At 39.3% G+C, this 22,127-nt stretch overlaps 1 protein-coding gene across 3 annotated transcripts in view; it reads right to left on the bottom strand.

Moving 5' to 3' along the window:
• Positions 1–19,572, bottom strand: part of WDR17 (WD repeat domain 17) — a 108,333-nt gene extending 88,761 nt beyond the window's left edge. For 2 of the 3 annotated variants that reach the window (XM_047857657.1, XM_047857658.1), the window contains exon 1: positions 19,509–19,530. The gene's annotated coding sequence lies outside the window, so the exon portion shown is untranslated. Of the gene's footprint in view, positions 1–19,508 lie in introns of all 3 variants that reach the window. The other variant, XM_047857659.1, reaches the window with a different exon arrangement.
• Positions 19,573–22,127: the final 2,555 nt, after the last annotated feature.

Genomic DNA, 22,127 nt, shown 5'->3' with positions numbered 1-22,127 from the left:
GGGAGACAGTAGTAGTGACAGGAAGGAGCCAGGAGGGGGATTTCCTGAAAGCTTACGATGTTTCTTTTATGCTAATTATGCTAATAAGCACATTTTGCCGGTACAAAACACTAAACTGCACATTTCTGCTGTCAGACATATAATCTAAATTTTAAAAATTATACACTAAGAACTCACAGCAGTGCTTTCCAATACTAACAAAATTAAAAGGGGGGAAAAACTCCGAAATGAACTTGTCCACATAAAGATATTGTAGAGTTGGATTATATTTTCTAATTTCACTTGGACTCTTCATCTCCTAGAGCTTCCTGCCTCACTTACCACTTCCAGCCACGGTATCTCGGAACACATTAACTTCAGTCTGTGTCCCTGGGATCCAGCACTAAGACTTCTTTAATCCCCAAGTCTTTTTAGAAGCAGTGCCAGGGACAAGCAGATGAGGAAGGAGACAAAGAAGGATCCCACAAGAAGTGAGGGAACACCGAAGTCTCCCTTCACAGGCTGAAAGGGACTGGGCTGGGCTGGATCAGGACCTGTGCTTGGGGGTCCAGAGGAACACCAACGGGTTATCTGACGACTGCCATCAAAGTCACATCCCTGAGGGACCCCTACCTCTTTAATCCCTGCTATCCCGGGAATGTGGCCGTGCGCAGGTCTCCACGAGCACACCCCCACGCGCCTGAAGAGTCTGCCGAAGTTCCCACCTGAGCATTTCAGGCTTTGACCAGACCTTCAAAGTATTAAACAGCCACACCCAAAGAGCCATCCGAAAGCTCAAATTTCAAAACAATTTCAAAGCTCAGCCTTGAACCACAACAAATTGGTACTGCTGACAACACTCCAGTGTTTGGTGATGCTAGTTACTAACAGGGATAACGTCTACAGTATTCTCCTTAGTTTCAGTCACGTGATATGTTTAATGTGTGGTCACAAACAAAACAGACGAAAGGTGATGTATTTTACCAGAGGATAGAATATATACAAAGTAAATATAAGATGGCTACTCAAACTGAAAGACACAATATCTGAAATTCAGATCTCAATAGATGAGTTCATTGGCAGACTAGATACAGCAGAAGTCCGGATTAGCGCCACAGAGTAAAACTGACTCGCATACACCAAAACTAATGCAGAGGGAAAAGAGAGAGAGAAATAGAATCTAAGAAGTAGAAACGGTATGGTGAAAAGCTAAATACAGATGTAATGGGAGTCTTTAAGGGGGAGGAAACATAACAACAAATATTTAGGGGCGCCTGGGTGGCTCAGTCAGTTAAGCATCCGACTTTCACTCAGGTCATGATCTTGAGGTTTGTGGGTTCGAGTCCCGTGTCGGGCTCTGTGCTGACAGCTCAGAGCCTGGAGCCTGCTTCAGAGTCTGTGTCTCCCTCTTTCTCTGCCCCTTCCTAGCTCTCTAATATAAACATTAAAAAAAAAAAAAGCTATTTAAAGAGAAAAAGAGTGAGAAATTTCCAAAACTGATTTTAAAAAATCAAGTTCCTAGAGCTCACCAAATCCCAAGCAGGACAAGCGAAAGTACAACTTTATCTAGGCATGCCAGCAGGACGCTGAAAATCACAGCCAAAGAAAAAAATCTTTAATATGGTCAGAATGTTGTCAAAGATCAATTGAAATAATAGAGTCAAAAAGTAATGGAATAACATTTTTAAAGTTAGGAGAAAAAAATAACCACACACCTAGAATGCTACACCTAGTGAAAATATACATGAAGGCAAAAATTATGATATTTTCATAATGCAAAAACTATGAAATTTATTGTCAGCCAGCCCTACCTAGGAAACATTAAAGGGAGTTCTTCAGGCAGGACGAAAATGAACCCAGGCAGAAAGATGAAAATGTTAGAGATAACAAAGATCATCAGAAAGAGGAAATATACAGTTGAACAGAAACAGATACTAACTACACAAGACAATAACTGTAATGTCTTCTGAAACTTAAAACATTTACAGCACTAAATTCTATGAAAACAGTAACACAAAAGGTGAGAGCAAGTTAAATGGAGTTAGGATCAATGAAGAGGTAAAATTAATCACTTCTATTAAACTGTAACGAGTCAAAGTTACATCTTAGAATCTCTGGTCTAACCACAAAAAGAATAATAAACATACTATTAAGTGAATCAAAGGAAAATATAATAAAAAATTTGTGGACCAGAGAAAAAAAGGTTTGATTGTACATGTAAATCAAATTGTAACAGTTACACATTAGTTTGTTTTTTTTTTTTAATGTTTATTTTTGAGAAAGAAGATCAGCTTAACTGACTGAGCCACCTGGGCGCCCTTCACACATTAAATGAGAGTGGATTAAATTTACGAGTAAAATTGGCACACTATGTAAAAAAAAACTCAACCATATACTCTTCTCAAGAGTCATACTTTATTAAAAGGGAATATAGAATGGTTGAAAGTCAAAAACAGAAAATTATATGCTAGAATATTATTAACCAAAAGACAGCTATTATAGTTACATAAATAAAAGATAAAATAAATTTTAAGGCAAGATACATTAGTAGAGAGACAGAGGGACATTACTTAAGAATAAAGGGGTAGATTCGACCAAATGACAGAACGGTCCTAAAACTGTCTGCACTCAAACTACAGGACTCTCAAACATAAAAAGCAAGAATAATGGAATTAAAGGATACAGATACAGATCCATCATCATAATGGCAAGCTTTGAGTAATAAATCTCAGTATCTGATGAAATAGAGAAAATTCTGTAGAAGTGTAAAAGATCTGACCATAATTAATAAAACTGGCCAAATGACATATATAGATAAAATACTGTATCTAACAGTGATAGAGTTCACATTCTTTTCTAGTGAACATGGAGTAATAACAAAAATAAACAATGTGCTGAGCTATGAGGAAAACCTGACCAATTTCCAAAATATTGGAATTCTTTGAGTGTATTTTCCAGTTTGAATGAAGTCTGAGATCAATAAAAGAAAGATAACTAGAAAATCCACAACTGTCTGGTAATTAAACAGTGTGCTTCTAAATAATCCTTGATTCAAAGAAGAAGTAAAAATGGAAGTTAGAAAAAACTTAGTACTAGATGGCAAAGCCACAACAAATAGAAATTGGGGGTTACAGCTCAAGCAATGCTTGGAGGTAGAGGGTTTTCGACTTATGTTTTTCTAACAGAAAATAAAAAAGAAGGATTTAATTTTCTATCTCAGAAAGTCAGAAGAAAGCAAAATAAATCTTTAAAAATGTAGAAAAAGGAAATAATTCTGAAAAGAGAAAGCACATTTATATTTACAAACATATAACAGAAAAAAAGCAACTAAACCAAATGCTGGTTCCTTTAGGTCAACTTTTAGAAGACTTAAAAAAAAACAGAAAAAGTACAAATATAAATAACAGGAATAAAAAAAGACATCACTATTGGAACTACTGACAATCAAAAAAGAATAAGAGAATGTATTAACACATTTGCAGGAATTTTTTTTTAAACAATTTTTTTTAACGTTTATTTATTTTTGAGACAGGGAGAGACAGCATGAACAGGGGAGGGTCAGAGAGAGAGGGAGACACATAATCTGAAGCAGGCTCCAGGCTCTGAGCGGTCAGCACAGAGCCCGACGCGGGGCTCGAACTCACAGACCGTGAGATCATGACTGAGCCAAAGTCGGCCACTTAACCGACTGAGCCACCCAGGCGCCCCCACATTTGCAGGAATTTAACAGATAACTTGGATGAATGGACAAATTCCTCAAAAAAAAAAACACAAGTTACCAAAGTTGAAGAAAGAATGAGAAAATCTAAGTGGCATTAATATAAGGCTACAATTAAAACTCTCCCACAGACAATCTCCCAGGCCCAAATGGTTTCACTGGTCCATTTTTGCAAATGTTTAAAGAAAAACTTTTACACAAATTTTGACAGTTACAGTGAAAGGAATCACATCAATTCTTTACGCCCTGCCAAAACCTGGAGAAGACTTTGAGAGGGAATTATAGAGCAATCTCTCTCCTAAACCAAGTGTAAAAATCCTAAACAAAAGAGTAGAGACACGTGTTAATGGATATTAAGATTTAATATTGTGAAGATGTAAAGTGCCTCAAAATTAATCTACAGATTTAATACAGTGTAATTAACAAGTTAACCTAAAATTTAGATGGATATGTCAATGGCCAAGAATAGTCAAGGCAGTCTTGAAGGTGACAAAGCTGAAAGTTCACACTATCAGCTATCATTACTTCTTATAAAGCTACAATAATTAAGACAGTGTAGTACTGATATAAAGATACAAAAACCCACTAATGGAACACAATGAATCTAGAATAAACCCCTTCATGGGCTGTTAACTGATTTATGATGAAGGTGATAATGCTGTATGGTGAGCAAAGAACAGACCTTTAAATAACTACTTGTGGGTCAACTGAATACCCTTAGAGAAAAATCCAAAGAAATCTTCACCCCAATCTTATAGAATACCAGGAAAAAAGCACCAATACCAGAGAGACTGGAAATCTAAATATGTAAAGCAGAACAATAAAGCTTTCCAAGAAAACTAATAAGAATATATAGTCTTTGGAGTAGAAAAAGATTTACTAAACAAGACACACCCAAAAAGCACAAAACCACAAAGGAAAACAATTGACATATTTGATTATATTAAAATCACAAACTTATGGGGGCACTTGGGTAGCTCAGTCAGTTAAGCGTCCGACTTCAGCTCAGGTCATTATCTCACTAATGGTGAGTTTGAGCCCCGCGTCAGGCTCTGCGCTGACAGCTCAGAGCCTGGAACCTGCTTCAGATTCTGAGTCTCCCTTTCTCTCTCTGCCCTCCCTCTGCTCACACGCTGTCTCTCTCTCTCAAAAATAAACATTAGGGGCGCCTGGGTGGTGCAGTCGGTTAAGCGTCCGACTTCAGCCAGGTCACGATCTCGCGGTCCGGGAGTTCGAGCCCCGCGTCGGGCTCTGGGCTGATGGCTCGGAGCCTGGAGCCTGTTTCCGATTCTGTGTCTCCCTCTCTCTCTGCCCCTCCCCCATTCAAGCTCTGTCTCTCTCTGTTCCAAAAATAAATAAACGTTGAAAAAAAATTAAAACAAAAAAAATAAACATTAAAAAAATTTTTAAATAAAATAAAATTACAAACATATTCACCAGACATCAATACAAGAGTGAAAATCAAGACACAGAGTGGGAGAAAATATGAATAATACATATATTCAACAAAAAAACCAATCTACAAAAAAAGAAAAAAGACTGCTAAGCCAACAGAAAAATGGACATAAGACTTGGACAAAAGACAAAAGAACTCCATCATCACAAAAACAAGACTATGAACATATGAAAAGCTGTCCATTATTATTGCAAATTAAAACCACAATGAGATACTGCTACATTTCCAACACAAGGGCTACAATGCACGATACCACAGGTTGGCAAGAATGCAGAGTAATTGAAACTCATATACTACTCATGGGAATGTAAATTGAAACAAACAATTTGGACAACTCATTGGCAGGATCCTCTAAAGCTGAACACAAACACACCGTATGACCCAGCATTTCACTCCTGCTTATTAGCCAACAGCAATGGGTATTATGGGTATTTATGCTCACCAAAGACATGTATTGTAATGTTCAGAGCACTTCTATAGCAGCACCAGAGTGGAAACTTCTCAGATCTATAGTAACAGCAGAATGGGTAAATAACTGGGATATATTCATACAATGGAATGGTTTACAGTAATGAGAATGAATGGATAACAATTCCATGTAACCTTTATAGATGAATCTCACAATGTTGATTGAAAGAAGCTAGACACAAAGATAATACATTATCCTATTATTTCATTTACATAAAGCACAAAAACAGACAATATTAACCTATTCTGCAAGAGGTCAGGATAGTGGTTATCCTTGGTGGGGGTGATGAATGCTGATAACATTCTGTGTATCCTTAAAAAAAAAAAAAAAACCTAAGAGAAGAACTGTCTCTGGATGATATGCTCCTTTGTATCACAGTTATCATACCCAGTAAGTTCTTTTTAATGAATCCACACCTCTTGAAAGTTTGACCAAAGTTCCTAACTGGAATCTCCACAATGACCCAGTCTAAAAATTAAAAATGATGTGCACTAAGGTAATTTAATAAGTTGAAAATTTCCAGCACATTTTATGCTGTATCATAAATCAAATATTTTGCGTTTTTAGACTATAAAATGGAGTTCCAAGTTAACCACTACTTAATAATTTGATTTTCTAAGGAAGTCCATTTTTGAGTAGTTTCTTAAATATATTGTATTTTTAAGGTACATAAATGTAGTTTCAATCAAAATTCAAAGAAAAATATCTTCCTGTTTAAGAAAGCAATTCTTTTTATGGAAGTGGACACAGCAAAGAGTATAATCAACTGTTCAAGATATCTGTATTTTTAGATAAGCATATATTTCTCCATATAAACATCTGTCTTTGCTATTTCATAAAACCTAGAAGAATAAATTAATTCAAAATGTCCTCTGAAAAGCATTTTTATAAAATGTCGATGAATCAACATTAGACAAAATAATTTTAGAAACAGAGGAAAGTGTATTGCTAGACTATGTACTGCCCAAATTGTTGACAATAAATAGCATTAGGATGTATGGGCTACATTAAGAGCAGGACGTGTCATTTTCAGCCCACCCTTTCTCTCTCACCTGTACCTGGACGAGGAAGACCCAGGTCCCAGTAGATAGCCTAGGTCATAAGATGAGAGTTATACCCAAGAATTGGTACAACAGAGAACTGGAAGAAGCTAGATCTCTGAAAACTTCTTGGACTTCGAACCTCCAGACCTTTTTCTTTTTAATGAGAGAGAAATGAACTTCGATTCCGTTTAAGCCGCTATTATTTTGCGTTTCTTTATTGTATTTAATCAAATCTGAGGTATTGTATAATTTCAGCAGTCATATATTAGAAAGTAGAATTAATTAGTCAATAATGTCAATTAGCTAAACCCTTAATTCTTTGTCTTTAAATATATTTAACTATCATGCCTTCATCACCACAGGTAAACACCATTACTAAAATCCAATCATTATTTCCTACGATAATACAATAAGCAGGGCTGGGTTACCCTACTGTGCCTTACCAAATATACTCACCTTGCGACTACCTCACCTTCAGTGAAAAACACCTTTATCCATGTACATATCTCTGCCATTATCATTTTATTTCATTCGTTTCGGTAAATTTTTAGCAAGTGTGTATCATAGCTAAGCACTGATTCTAGTTACTAAAGATACACAGATGAACAAGAAACAAACAGGAAAAAAAAGCCCTCCTTCAAGAAGCTTACGGCATCGGCAGAGGTAGACGTGGCACAACCGCTGTCTGGTGTCTAACCAACAGCATTCTCACCCGTATCCGCCCCTGCCAACAGAAACTCAACGTATTCGGGTACAGGCAGAATTACAGTGATCTCAGGGAGAATGGACTTTTCCTATCACCTAGGAGGTGATGCTCGGCCAAAACCATAAACCAGTTGTAGTAATACCGTCCTCCTTGGACAATTATTAGGCTAAGTGTGGGCACGTGACTCAGTTTCAGCTGATGGAGTGTCGGCAGAAATCTCAGACGCCCTTCTCTCGCTGCTTCTTCTGTCTTGGGTGCTGACGTGAAAGTGTTGCTGCAGGAGCTATCTGGAATCCATGAAACCAAGGCCAAGAAAACACCAGAAAGGTTGCAATTCTAAGATTTTGATGCACTATCTTCAGTTACTTGTTATGTATTTTTTTTTGATGTCTCTTTAAGTTACTGGTCTGGTGTTATTTACATTTCATTTCTTATCTGATCGACACCAATTTATGAAACAATTTTCAATAGCAGCTTTACTAGCAAATGAGCAGAAGGGTAGGAGGAGCAGAAAGACAAATGAACCCAAATCCGCGTTAAGTGTTCAAGAGGCTGTAACAAAAGAAAGGGGGAGGTGTGAACTTCTAGGCAGAAATTATTTCTCTATGCCCAAAATATGATGATACATGAGGAGAAAGAGTGAGTTGTCTGACGGACAAATAGGTACAAGAGAAGATGACGGAAAGTCACGCAGCTCGAGATAAGGATTGTGGATTTTATCTTACATGTGACGGGGAGTCATGGAAGCAGTTTAAGCATGGTAATTATGCTATCAGATTTTCTGATTTACAAATACTATCCTGGCACTCCCAGGACAAGGCTGGCGGGCGACAGGGCAACAAAACATGAAGAAGGAGGTGAGAAACGATCAGGGTGAACTAATAACCTGATGGCAAGTGAAGATACAGGAGGACTCCCAGGAACACTAGGTTTCTCAGCTGCCTTACTCATTGATCCGGCAGCATTTACTCAAAGGGGAAGTCAGGAACAGGACAGGTCCAGGGTAGAGTTCTACTGAGATACATTGTGCAGTGTGCATAGGACATGTGGGTACTCATGCCTGAAAGTCACTGAGAAATTAAGATCAGGACCCCAAAAATAAAAACCAGCCACAGATAAGCAAAGGGCATAATTACATTACTAATAATTCATTACTGGGTTCTATTTTTCCTATATGGAGGCACTTCTTAATTACTTTGCATTCTGTTACTTACATGGCACTAAGTCCACAACGATTAATATGTGAGCCAAACTAGAGACATAGCTAAATATAATTTAACTGAAAATGTGTTATACTTTCAGATTCCAACTGAGAAGTTCTGCATACCCCCACGTTTCCAGGTTCAAAGCCCTGTTTTGTTCACAGGCTCAACCTGCGGGCAGGAGTGCCAGGAGTGCGTGAGGCAGGTGTTAACAGGTGCTCTGGCTTCTACAGCAGCCCCTCAGGGCCTCTCACAACTTCCCACTGAAACACAGCAGTGAACTTTTGCTGTCTGCCTCCCCATCATGTTCCTTCTGTTCTTTCAGAAACAGTTCTACAGGTTGGTTTGCGGGGCCCTGCTCTGCTTGCGTCAAGGCTTAAGTGGAAGACCAGTTTGAACTAGAGCAGGTGATTCAGATTGATGCTAATCACTTCTCTAGCCATAGAGATGTGATGGGAACACAACGATGGGAACACAGGTTCAAGGTGTCTCGGTGGGAAACTCAGGGCTTTGATAAGAATTGCTGGAAAAAGAGGTTCTATTTTACATCCACTTAAGCCATAGTCACTGAAATCTGAGCTCGTGCAACCATCTTGCTATCCTGAGAAGATACCAGGAATTGCCGGGGGTTCCTACCTAGTTTGAGAAAGCGCCAGCACGGTAGAGAGGGGCTGAGTCACAATGATAGTAATTGAGCATTGAAGTTAGCTACGATACTTGCACTCTAACTAACTTTAGACTTTTTAGTTATATGAAGAGTAATACACATTGTATTTTCTGTTGCTGGAACCAGAACTGGCTCCCATAAGATCATGGAAAACACACAAGCACACACATGCGCACACACAAACTTTCCTAGTAGCACTCAAAACACGGTCTCAGCATCATTCTTGTGAGGAATCCCCACTAAATACATAGGTTCTTTCATTGCTGTCTTGGGTCTTAGTGTTCTAGTGGATCATCCACAACATTGCTAGAAATTTTAAAAGGCTTTCTCCCAAGAAGTATGTATAAATTTACATTATCACTGCCTCACTAGCTGTCCCTGTTTAAAACAACAACATCTATGTCAATCAGAAAAATTCCACTATGTCGTGGGAGATAGAGTGCTGCCGTGGTCATTCCCTTCGGCACCTCTTCTCTGTCCTGTCCACTCAATTCATGATTTTTACACATACGTCCTCAGTGACTACACAAAAACTCAGTGAGGGGCTCCTGGGTGGCTCAGTCGGTTGAGCATCTCACTATTGATTTCAGTTCAGTCATGATCCCAGGGTTGTGAGATCGAGCCCCGCACTGGGCTCCATGCTGGGCGTGCAGCTTGCTTAAGATTCTCTCTCCCTCCCCACCTGTGCCCCTCCCCCACTCGTGCTCTCAAAAATTAAAGTAAAAATAAATGAAAACTCAGCAACTAGAAAAAAATGGGACAAATGAGAGATAAGACAGAATACTGTACTCAAAGAAGTATAACTCTTTAGTGATATAATACAAAGGAAGGAAAAAGCAACAAGGTACTTGTATTTTTTATGTATTTTCTCCAACCATTTGGCCAAGGTAGAGGGGAGAAAATTCTATCTCAGCACAACAGAACCATACTCGGTAATGAAAAGCATGACAGATGATGGCAATTAGGCCAGGATATTGGCAAACATTTTTATCGATCTTGAGATTTTTATACTGATCAGATAGTGATGTAACTGATCCATTGTCCCAGAACACAGCGTTTGAGCCCTGCAGGCAGCAATCTGCATATTGTCTTTGGATGTCCTTTATGAGTCTCCTCCCATTCCAGAATGAGAATGAAGATATTAGATACCACCAGCTATGATCAAAAGGCTGTGGGATGAGATAGTCAAAACAATAATCCTGAAGAAAATAAAAAGCAACAGAAGATCCATACCAAAGAGCAATAAAAGGCACAATTCAAACTGGAAAAACAAAACAAACAAACAAACAAAACCCCAAAATCTATTAGTGATTTCAGAAAACAAGTAAAAAAAAAAATTCAAAACCATTGTGGGAAAACAAAAAGATTTTTTTTTAATTAGAGACGAAATGAAATATACAGTGTACAGGGGATGAAACCCCAACCTACATATTATAAACATGTTTAGAGAAAACAGAAGCACAAGTAACAGAAATAAAAGCAACAACCCAAGAGGTAGCCAAAATAACATTATCTGGGCTGAAAAAGACCCTGATTAGGACCCTGAAAGTAGTCCTCTTATCTCAAGCAAAATATATATATTACGGCAAAGTCAGGACACTCCATTTAATTTTTTGTACAACCCTATGAGCATGTAAGTAGAATTTTTTTAAATGTTATGTACAAGTGTGGAAAATGCAGATTAACATATCTCACCACTGCACCAAATTCCAAAAATCAGCAGTACAATAACTATGTTAAATTCAGCCACTGTGATCTCACTATTCTATAAATGGACAAAACATAATTCATATGAAGGGAAAATGAACCAACAGAAACGCACTGTCATACACACAAGGATTTAGAAGGCAATTTATCCATGAAAAATTCCTTTGAAAATTACTTGAATAAAAATTAGAGGCTTTTGGAGAGAGGCAAACCATAAAATGGATCCAACTGCAAAGAACAAACTGAGGGGTGCTGGAGAGGAGGTGAGTGGGTGGGGGATGGTGTAAATGGGTGATGGGCCGTAAGGAGGGCACTCGTTGGGATGAGCACTGTTGTATTTAAGTGATGCATCACGACATTCTACACCTGAAACCAGTATTACATAGTATGTTAACTAACTGAAATTTAAATAAAAACATCAAACTAAAAAAATAAAGTCTAGCTTGTCCGACATTTAAAAAAAAATTTACAGGCTTTTAAAAAATTAAAACAACTCAAATATGGATGTTCATGCAATTTTAAAAATATATTAAGCAAATAAATCTGAATATTTAAGTTTAATGGTTAAAAAAATTCATATATCAAAAGTAATTACTGAAAGAGAAGACCAGAGAAGAGTTAGTTATAAAAATCTGAACATCTTGGTTTTCCCAAGTACTGAAGTTTTGGAAAAGAAGGAAACAGAGCATACTAAATTTCTCATTTCACAAAGGTAATCAATAGACACAATTTGTGTCTTGATATTTAGGGAGAAATTAACTCAAAGTATTTTTATAACTTAAAAATCATCATGAAATATTGAATTTTGTTATTTTTATGTTAAAATAGACTATAAATTAAGTTCAAAGAAAATAATCAGACAAAAACATATAAACATATATATAACATCTTAATATGCAAACATTGGTACCCAGCAGGTTTGAGAAACAGTAAGAAAAATTAATAAAAGGGATTGAAGTGTATTCAAAGGTCAGAGATATATCAGGATGCAGATATTCAAGGTAGTTTTGTTTAACTCACCTTTATACTCCCTAGAATTTTGCAAATTTTCTTAACTGCATTGATTGTATTAATAAAAAAACAACAACATAAAAACACCTTCGTGAAAATCAGTGTTTAAAATTTTAATACAGGGGCATCCAGGTGGTTCAGTCTGTTGAGCATAGGACTCTTGATTTTGGCCCAGGTCACAAAACTCATGGTTCACGGGTTTGAGCCCTGCACCGGGCTCTGTACAGACAGTGCAGAAACCTGCTTGGGATTCATTCTCTCTCTCTCTCTCTCTGTCTCTCTCTCTCTCTCTCTGCCTCTCCCCAGCTCGAGTGCTCGCTGTCTCTCTCTCTCAACATAAATAAATAAACTTTAAGAATAATAAAATTTTAATACATTATACAGAGTTATGCAAAAATATTTTTATAATCATTTATCAATATGTGCTTATTCGAAAACATTTAGAAACTGCCCAAAAATGGGAAGGATTTTTTTTTTTAATTGGCCACTGGCCCACTCATTTGAGATCTTTCTCCTCTGTCTAGTAGCCATAATTCTAAATGACCGCTATTCTCACTGATAGGTAGAGCCACGGATTATCAAGGACGAATGAAATTTTAAAAGACCTCTAAATCATCTCAAAGTGTATGTCTCAGATATCCTGCATCAGAATTAACTGAGAAACTTGCAAAAACATGCAGATTCCTGGATCACACCCCAAAGCTAGTGAATCAAAATCTTCTGGTAAAGCCTGGAAACTTGCTTTTTAACATTACTACCAGATGACTCATATGCACAGTAAAGGTGGAGAACTACTTACTTAGTTTAATGGTGCAAAGATAATTTAGCCGAGAAGCTGCCTCTGGTGTCTTGTACTGATCAAGATTCATCTCTCAAATTTCTATCATTCCTAGGTTTACCTTTCATGTGCTTGGCGGGGCAGTCTATCCAAGCACGCCCGACATATGTCAAATCATGATGTTCTTAAAAGCTTACACGGTAAAATAGGTCACAACAAGCACAGTATTAACCTGCATTAAAATCCTGGATTAGGTAGCAGATAGAAAAGACCAAGGTCATTATGGTAGTTCTGGTTTGCACGCAAAATGACCACTACGCCAGTATGAATTCCAATCTGATCAGTAACACACAGGAGTTACAAGTAAGATCAAGACACGGATTCAAAGACGCAGCCTAAGTGAATGGACTTATTCTATCATCCGCCCACATACTTATTTTATCACCCATCTGCATATTTATTTTTATACTTTCCTACATTTTATGCAGCAAAAGGAAAATTCCATGAATTATGGAATTAGATCTCTCTAGGTGCTTGGAGGATTACAGAATCTCCCTTGCGGCAATGTGGGGTAATTTTTAATTTGACTAAAGTAATCCGCTTTTCTTAAACAATATGATCATTTATATACCTTCAGTGTGACCATTCTGAGTCAGCTGAAGAAGAGCAGAGGAGTGAAATCATATGTTTTCATCCATAAACTAGTAAGTTTGAGGTCAATATTCCACTGAGAGAGACATTTGATATAAACATGTATTTATCATAAAAAAATAGGATTATTTCCATATAGGGTATGGCAAGAATGTGTAACCTTTGTTCTATAAACAGGATCATTCCTGCTGAAGAAAGACTTGAGAAGCTATAGCATGAATCATTCTGTAAACCTGAGGATTCCCACCCCCTTCTAATTCGTCTGTTCTGTGGGTTGGATTATTCATATGAGTTTTTAATGTAGGGTGCTTTATCTGTCTGTGAAAATCATGATTCCCGTTTGGCTTAGAAGCTGTTACTCGGACTGGCATTTTCTTGTTCTAGACAAGGTGTGTTAAAAAAATTATTTTGATGGAGCACCTGGGTGGCTCAGTCAGTTAAGCTTCCGACTACTGACTTCAGCTCAGATCATGATCTCACAATTCCTGAGATCAAGCCCCACATTGGGCTCCAAGCTGACAGGGCAGAATCTGCTTGGGATTCTCTATCTTTCCTTCTCTCTGTCCCACCCCCACTCATGCGCTCACATGTGCATGCTCTCTCTCAAAATAAATAAATAAATATATTTTGGCAAGTCAATTTAGAAAAACTAGCAAAGGAAATCCAATAGTTTTAAAGCTTAAAAGCTTTAAAATGAAAAGAAATAGTCCGTATAATGTCACTAAATCCAAAAATGTCTTTAACATATGCATGCATACGTTGATAGAAGGCCTGAGATAAATCCTAAAGTTTGAGAAGTGAAGGGTTGTATAGGCTAAGGCAGGGCCAATGCAGATCAGGTAAATTGTTAATCTACTTAGTAGCCCATCTGTCAAAAATTATGCCCCTGGCCAACATAAAATTCCCCTTAAAGATGGATAGTGAAGGTGATACATTATGTCCAAAAAGATACTATCCCATGTTTATGAAATGTAGCCACTATTACATTTTCAGATGGATTCATTTACTTAGCAGTTCCTGGTGCTCCCAAGCAAAGTTTCAAAAGGGGAAGCATACATGGCCATGAGGGGACTGGGTCCAAAGGCATAACGCACCTTGTATCAATCAGTACTTCCCAAACTCTACTTGGTTAAGAATCACTTGAGGCTTATTAAAACACAGATTCTGGTTTGCTAGGGGTGTGGCCTGAGGATGTGCATTTCCATCCAGCTCCAAGGAGATGCAGTTGCTGCTGGTGCAAGGCACACCTGGACTAACACTGCTCTAGACGGCTCTGGTATCAAAGTGGCACGAGGTCTAGAAAATAAACATCTAACTTCAAACTGTTGCCCAATGGTAACCACCATCCAGGCTGCACATGTGACTTCTGAAAGCTTATTTCCAGTCTTAACACCCAATTGTAGGTGTGATGGCTCTGTACACTTATGTACCACTGAGATTCATTAGGATAAAGAATTTCTAAGGTAACTGGATGCCAAAAAATCACAAAGGACTTTACAGCAAAACTCAACTTGTATTAACGAGAAAATTAAAAAATGGCACAAATTGTGGGAAAACACTTTTTAACCAGTATTTTAAGTAAACTTTCTAGGAGACCAAACCCATGTACGATGTTCATTTTGTACAGTTATTTTAACAATATAGAATAAATGTAAGCCATCTAAATCCTTGACTACTCAAACTTTTGAATTAGTCATTTGAAAAAATACAATGACAGAGAAAATGATGCTGGTGATCACCTCTTCCACAGATTCACTCTGAGCAACACATCATTGTGTGTGTTGTGATCTCATCCAAAATAAGTGTTAGATTAACTGGTCTCTAAGGACCCTTCTGGCCAAAATTCTGAAATGAACCCTTCAAAACCATTACCATGTTTACCTTAAAAATAAAATGTTGCTTAACTCTTCATTAAAACTCATTCATAATGTTTTATTTCAAAGGACCAAGCTTAAATATTACCTATTTCATATTACCAACCATCAATTCTCAAGGCTCCACGTGGGGCTGTTATATATTGGAACATGAAGGTTTTCCTACAGCACATCAACATGAGTGCTCGGTGTGATGAGAATTATCTTCCACTTTCCAATTTGAGAGTAAATTGTGTGTGTGTGTGTGTGTGTGTGTGTGTGTGTGTGGTAAGAAACTGAACTTATTACACATAATTGCAAATGAGGATGCCGGGGATACTGGTTGATGCTCACAACCTAACGTGTCAACACCGTGGAAGATAATGACGAACCTAAGAATAAGGAAAACTACTGAACTCCTCTCCTGTGAGTTCTCAATGTCTGAGCATTCCGATCTACGAACCAAGTGTTGAATGTTGTGACATCCCCACCAAAGCATGAAAAATCATTTCCTACATCTTTTGATAGTTTTCCTGAACATGACAACTATCAGTCATCCCTATGATAGCAAATAACAGTGACAAATTATCTCCCATATGATCTTAGTGTAGATTTATATGACTTACTGTTGTTACTATAGATAGATAATTAAAATGCAGAATTCCAGAGTTTTAGGAGGTCACCAGGCTAGAAAATCACACTTTGGAAGTACATGTAAAGTAATAAAAAGTAAGACTTCTGTCATTGTTTTTTTAAATTATCTCACTCAAGTAGCCAATAATGTCACATCTGGATCACAAGTGCCACCAACGGCTTCAATTGCAGGTTCCTCCCCCCCCCCTTTTTTTTTTTTTTACAAAGTCTAGCCTATTTCAAATGTTTGAATTTCTCTCCAGTTATATACAGATATCTATATAAAATATAGATAGTTTTTCTAGGCATTGAAATCAAGTAACAACAATCTGAACCCTCTATCCTAATGTTTTACCACCAGAACTTTTGAAATCCTTCTAATCAATCATGACGGGATTATTTTCTTTAGCTATACAAAGGCATAGGTCAAAGCTGGTCATTTTACATTTCCCTACCAATATTTGTAACCAAAGTCACAAATCCTTCTTGAACATTTTAAGTAACCTCAGGTAAGACAAAAGATTTTCCTTTGGGTTTTGTTTCTGTATAGAGTAAATTCTTCGGGGAATTTCTCAAATTCTCTTTAGGCATCCACATCTCATTTCTTGCTCACAAATCTCCAGGAATAGTGTCATCAACAGTGAGAGAATAAATACCATGTAATTATCACAGAACACAGCAGGTCTTGGATGTTAAAAAGTGCCAAGCAATTCTTAATGTATCTTTCTGATACAAAAGAAGTCAGAGTTAATAAGAAACTCCTCCCAAATTCCTAACATGATTTTTATGGATTAAAATACTCTCAGTAAAATACTCTGTTCCTGAAAACACACTAAAAGCTGTATGCCTTCACTCTAATATTTCAATCTGCTAAATGGAATAGACATACAAAAGATAAAATGACAGAACTCATCAATTGCACAAAGTTGTAGTGATGCTTGTATATACCTCGTTATACCATGAAGAGCTGAGTAAACTGCTTATTCAGTCATCTGATAAACTTACCTTTCTGGCATGTATTAGATTTCAAATACATTCTAGAATATAGGAAGGAAATGTAAATCCTTCGCCATTGTTTGAATTTCACCTTAGTCTTCATTACAGAGTTCAGGCAAACAAAATTAGGTAATCTGGAGAATTTGAACAAATTTTATTGATCATGATAATCTAATCACTTATGTTGGACTTCTATTTACCTATCAGGGTGAAAAAACCAAAACTATAGCTGTTCCTAATCTTCTCTGAGTGATTTCAAAACCGCCACTGGCTTCTCCAAGCCCAGGCTGAGGGTATACCTATAGGCAAGAGAGAACAACAAAAACATTCTAGCCCTCACAGTCCCTCTACTGGGAGCAGAAGATTTAAAAACATTTTTTTTTCCAGGGGTGCCTGGGTGGCTCAGTCGGTTAAGCGTCCAACTTTGGCTCAGGTCATGATCTCACAGTTCATGTGCTTGAGCCCCATGTCGGAGCTGTGCTGAGCCCCACGTCTGTGCTGACAGCTCAGAGCCTGGAGCCTGCCTCAGATTCTGTCTCCCTCTCTCTCTACCCCTTCCCCGCTCATGTTCTGCCTCTCTCTCTCAAAAATAAACAGACGTTTAAAAAAATTTTCAACATTTTTTTCCAAAGCTAAATTTGTGGCTTTCTAATAATATAGAATTACTATGTAATGAATAAGAGTCAAAAAATTTTAGGACACCAATATTAGGAATAACAAAGAATGAAGAATTTTTAAACTTTCCAGTAAATATATTTGCTTTTCCCCCTCAGAGATACCCACAGTTCTTTGTGTATTTCTATAAATATTAACGCAGGAGAAATTCAGATCAATATAAATAATAATATTCAACTAGCCATTTTAATATAAAGTTTAAAGACCTCACTTAAGAAAATATGATTTTTTATATTGCACATAAAAAATAAATACAGTGCCCATTATATTTTGGGCTGTTAAGGAAGGAAGGGAGGAAAGAAGGAGGTTTTTCTTTCCACGCATGCCCTTTGAAATAGGCCGCTGGTTTATTCCAATTGAGAAGCCTTCCCAAAAACTCAATGTAATGACCTAAAACTAGCATTTGTAACATTAATCTCTAATCCACTAAAGAATGTTTCCCCAGATTTTGAGTTAACGGACCATTTTTCATAGTCAATTACTGTTTCAATGTTAGATCACAGAACAGTGAAAGACTGTCAGATTTCCTCCTTCACACAGGTAAGACACAACTATGCCCATCTCCTTGCCCACCTAGGCCAGTGACGCAGAATCCCAAAAGGATGGAACAGGGTGCTTTTTCCCCAGGGGCTGTATCACCAGAGGCCCCGCACGGGCTCCTCTATAGCAGAGCAGTGCAAATACCCAACACCTGCGGCGTTCTAGCATAATCACCTGGAGATTATTCTCTCACTGGGGAGGAGATTATTCCCGGAGATCTGTGAGCAAGAGATACAGACACCTAAAGAGAATTTTATAAATTCCCCCGAAAGAATTTACTCTATAAAGAAAACGTAGAGGAAAACCTTTTTCTTACCTGAGGTTCCTTAAAATGTTCAAGAAGGACTTGCAACTTTGGTTATAAAAATCGGTAGGGAGGGGAACCTGGGTGGCTCAACCGGTTAAGCACGAGACTGTCCATTTCAGCTCCGATCATGATCTCAGGGTTCGTGGGTTCGGCCCTGCCCTGGGTCTGGCTCTGTGCTGACAGCGCGGAGCCTGCTTGGGATTCTCTCTCCCTCTCTCTGCCCCTCCCCTGCTCGCTCTCTGTCTCTCTCTCAAAATAAATAAACTTAAAAAAAAATTGGTAGGGAAAATAAGTTTCTCTGGGGGATATTTCCAAAACACTCAAGTGAAACATTCAGAAATGTAATCTCTCCGTTCAAACCCTTGTGAAAGGCTCCATCAATCCATCAAAAGAAGTTACAAAAACAAGTGGGTTAGATTTGGTACATAATCAAACTTCACTAAATTTCATTTAAATCAATGGCTTTTAATGTAGTAAAAATTAAAAAGTCAGCTTAAATTTGCTCCTTTTAATATGTGTATGCAAAATACAAATATGTGTATTTAATATGTGTATGCAAAATACAAATATGTGTATTTAATATGTGTATGCAAAACTCTGGGGACCTGTGGGTGGAAAAGCAGGAAAACATTGTATTTTTATGATTTAGCACAGGCTATGCCTCTCACACTTAATACCGTCTTTTTTTTTTCCTTTTCACTCAGTAAAACCTGAATATTAAGACCCTCTTCGAAAGGGCTGGTAGTCAGTACAGAAGCGCCTGGCGGGCACAGAGATGTGAATAACAACCTGGCTCCGGTAGTACAAATACTTAACAACCTTAAGAATTAGAATGGTGTCCCTCGTCGCGGCCGCTTCACACCCCAGGCGCAGCTCAGATAAACCCACGCTGGCTGCGCGTTGTGCCTCGTGATAATCAGGTGCGCGACCCGAAAACTCCGAAGCTTCGCCCGCCAGCAACGTCGTGTGCAAATCCCAGGAGGGCGCGCTCAGCCCCGGTGTGCGGTCCCCACGGGCGCGCTCGCACGCCGGATCCTGCGACGCCACCGCGGTTCGAAGACCACCGTTCACGCCCGCGCCCGCCCCGCTCTCACCCTGCGCCCCGCGGGCTCCTTACCTGGAGGAGGCGGCGACCGCAGCGGCGGACAGCGGAAGGTGCTGAAGCGGGCGCGGCGGCGGCAGCGGCGGCGGCAGCAGCGGCGGCGGCGGCGCAAGATCAGCCCGCGTGCGCCCCGCCCTCCCCGCCTGCGCGCCGCGGGCTCGCGGGGCGGGGCGGCCGGGCCGCGGGTTGTGGGGGGGGGGGGGGGATGGGGCGCGGGGAGGGCGGGGCTCGTCGCGCCGGACCGCGCGCCCCGCTCTCCTGGGCCCTCCAGGAAGGCCACGTGACGGCCACGCTGGTCCCTGATTGGAGCGCCAGGCGGAGAGGCGGCAGCGGCGCCTGACCCGGGAGAGGGTGGGTGGGGGAGGCTGGTTACCTGGCAACGGGGAGTCTGCGCGGAGGACGCCGTTCCAGGCATTGGCGGAGCTGCCGCAGAGTTTACAGCGAGGCTGGAAGTGGAGGAAAGCAGTGAGCCGCCGGCTTTCTCACAACCTGACATATTCCACATACCGCGTCCGCACTTTCTAGGGAAATGAGTCAAATATGCAATAAATGACTCACCCCGTCTTCTTGAGGGGCGTGGAGGACGGCGTTGAGCCTCCTTCAGCGGCGAGGCTGTACTGGTCATGAACTGTCATCACCTGGAATGGGAATGCGTGCAAAATGCTGTCTTTCCTGCGCTTCATTACTGTCTCATTGGTCTCAGGTAGCTCAGTAGGAGACCACTTTGGAGGCGATTGTCTTTGTTAGTGGAGTGCTAGGTAGATAATACACCTGCCATCAATGTGTGCAAAGCTGACATTTTCCTTGTGGAAATCTGGTTCAGTGGAAATGCTTGGTACTGTCATTCGTAATTTCTTCATATCTCTGAAACATCTTCACTATTTACAGCCCTTATCAAACACACTGAAGAAAATAAGGCTCGGGATAAAGGATATTTAACAACAATTACTGAACTCGAATTATATGTCAGACTCTAGATAGTTAATAAACTAATTAATAAATTAATCCCCCAACCAGAGAAATTGCCTGGACATAATTCCTATCCATCTGTGCCATAGATTTTTCTCCTCTTCTAAAATATTCTCCGCAGACCGTACCCCATTACAGCACTTAACATTCTGTTTTGCAAATTAAAATTCACTTGAAAGTTGCCTTTCCACATAGACAATACAGTGTTTAAAAACTGGAATCAGTGCTTACAATAATTTTTTTAAATTTTTATTTATTCTGAGAGACAGCACGTGTGGGCAGGGAAGGAGCAGAGAGAGGGGGAGAGAAAGAATCCCAAGCAGGCTTTGCGCACTGTTGCAAGACTCGATCCCAGGACCTCCAGATCACAAACCTGAGCCCATATTGAGCCTGATGCTTACCTGACTGAGCCACCCAAACATCCCAGTTCTTAGAACTCTTGCCTACATTCTAAAAAGGTGCTTGATGAATAGCAGGTCTTTGATAGCGGATGGATGGATGGATGGATGGATGGATGGATAAATTAGCATATGATCTACCAGAGAAAGTAGAGAGGGCAACAACTTAGTATAATTCCCATGTAAGCTCTGAAACACGGTTGTATAACAGTCTTATGAGATGATTCCAGGTGCGAGAGGGAGAAATTTTTCTTCCAGTGTGTTCAGAGAAAATAAGAATGATGTTCGAAGAGTGCCTGGTGGTTCAGTCTGTTAAGTGTCCCACTCTTGGTTTCAGCTCGGGTCATGATCTCACGGTCATGAGATCAAGCTGTCCCCTGCCCCAGGTCAGGCTCTGCACTAACAGCGTGGAGACTGCTTGGGATTCTTCCCCTCTCTTTCTGCCCCTACCCTGCTCTTGCTCTCTCCCTCAAAATAAATAAATAAACTTTTTAAAAAGGTGATGTTTGAACAGGAACATAATAATAAATAGATTTCACCTGATGGAGAAGGAGAGCAGACATTATGGAACAGGAACAGCATGGCCAAAAGTGGGGGAAATGCATGATTGGTTTAACTGATTTGGACTTAATTGCCTTGTCTAGAGGAGGTAAGAGCTACCTAAAGAAATGTGGGAAGACAGAAATTGGCAAAAAGTTAAACTGGAAAAATAAGAAAACCAGATTGAGAAAGATATTGGACTTTCTTTTTTTAAATTTTTTTTAATGTTTATTTTTTATTTTTGAGACAGAGAGAGACAGAGCATGAACGGGGGAGGGGCAGAGAGAGAGGAAGACACAGAATCAGAAGCAGGCCATCAGCCCAGAGCCCAACGTGGGGCTAGAACTCACGGACCGTGAGATCATGGCCTGAGCTGAAGTCTGACGCTTAACCGACTGAGCCACCCAGGCGCCCCGATATTGGACTTTCTATGTAGGTTAGACCTTAACCCCTAAAACCTTGGGCTTGAGGAAGGATACCTTCCAAATGTTGGAGATAAAAAGGATGCAAAGAAATGAAAAACATGATAAATTAGGAGAAAAAGGCAGTGGTTCATGGAAAAGATGCTAATGGCCTAAATTAAGACAATAAAAATAAGAGCAATGAAGAGGGAAGATTATAATGAACATTTCTGGGAGAATAACTATCATTTTCATTTATGACTATTTTCTAGGTACCATGCTGAATAGTCAGTAAGAGACATCAAGAGAAAGAGTTGTCAAAGACA

This window comes from Prionailurus viverrinus, chromosome B1 (genome assembly GCF_022837055.1).
Source record: "Prionailurus viverrinus isolate Anna chromosome B1, UM_Priviv_1.0, whole genome shotgun sequence".
Lineage (NCBI taxonomy): Eukaryota > Metazoa > Chordata > Mammalia > Carnivora > Felidae > Prionailurus > Prionailurus viverrinus.
The sequence above is the reverse complement of the archived record's forward strand: the minus strand, read 5'-3'. Positions and strand labels throughout refer to the sequence as shown.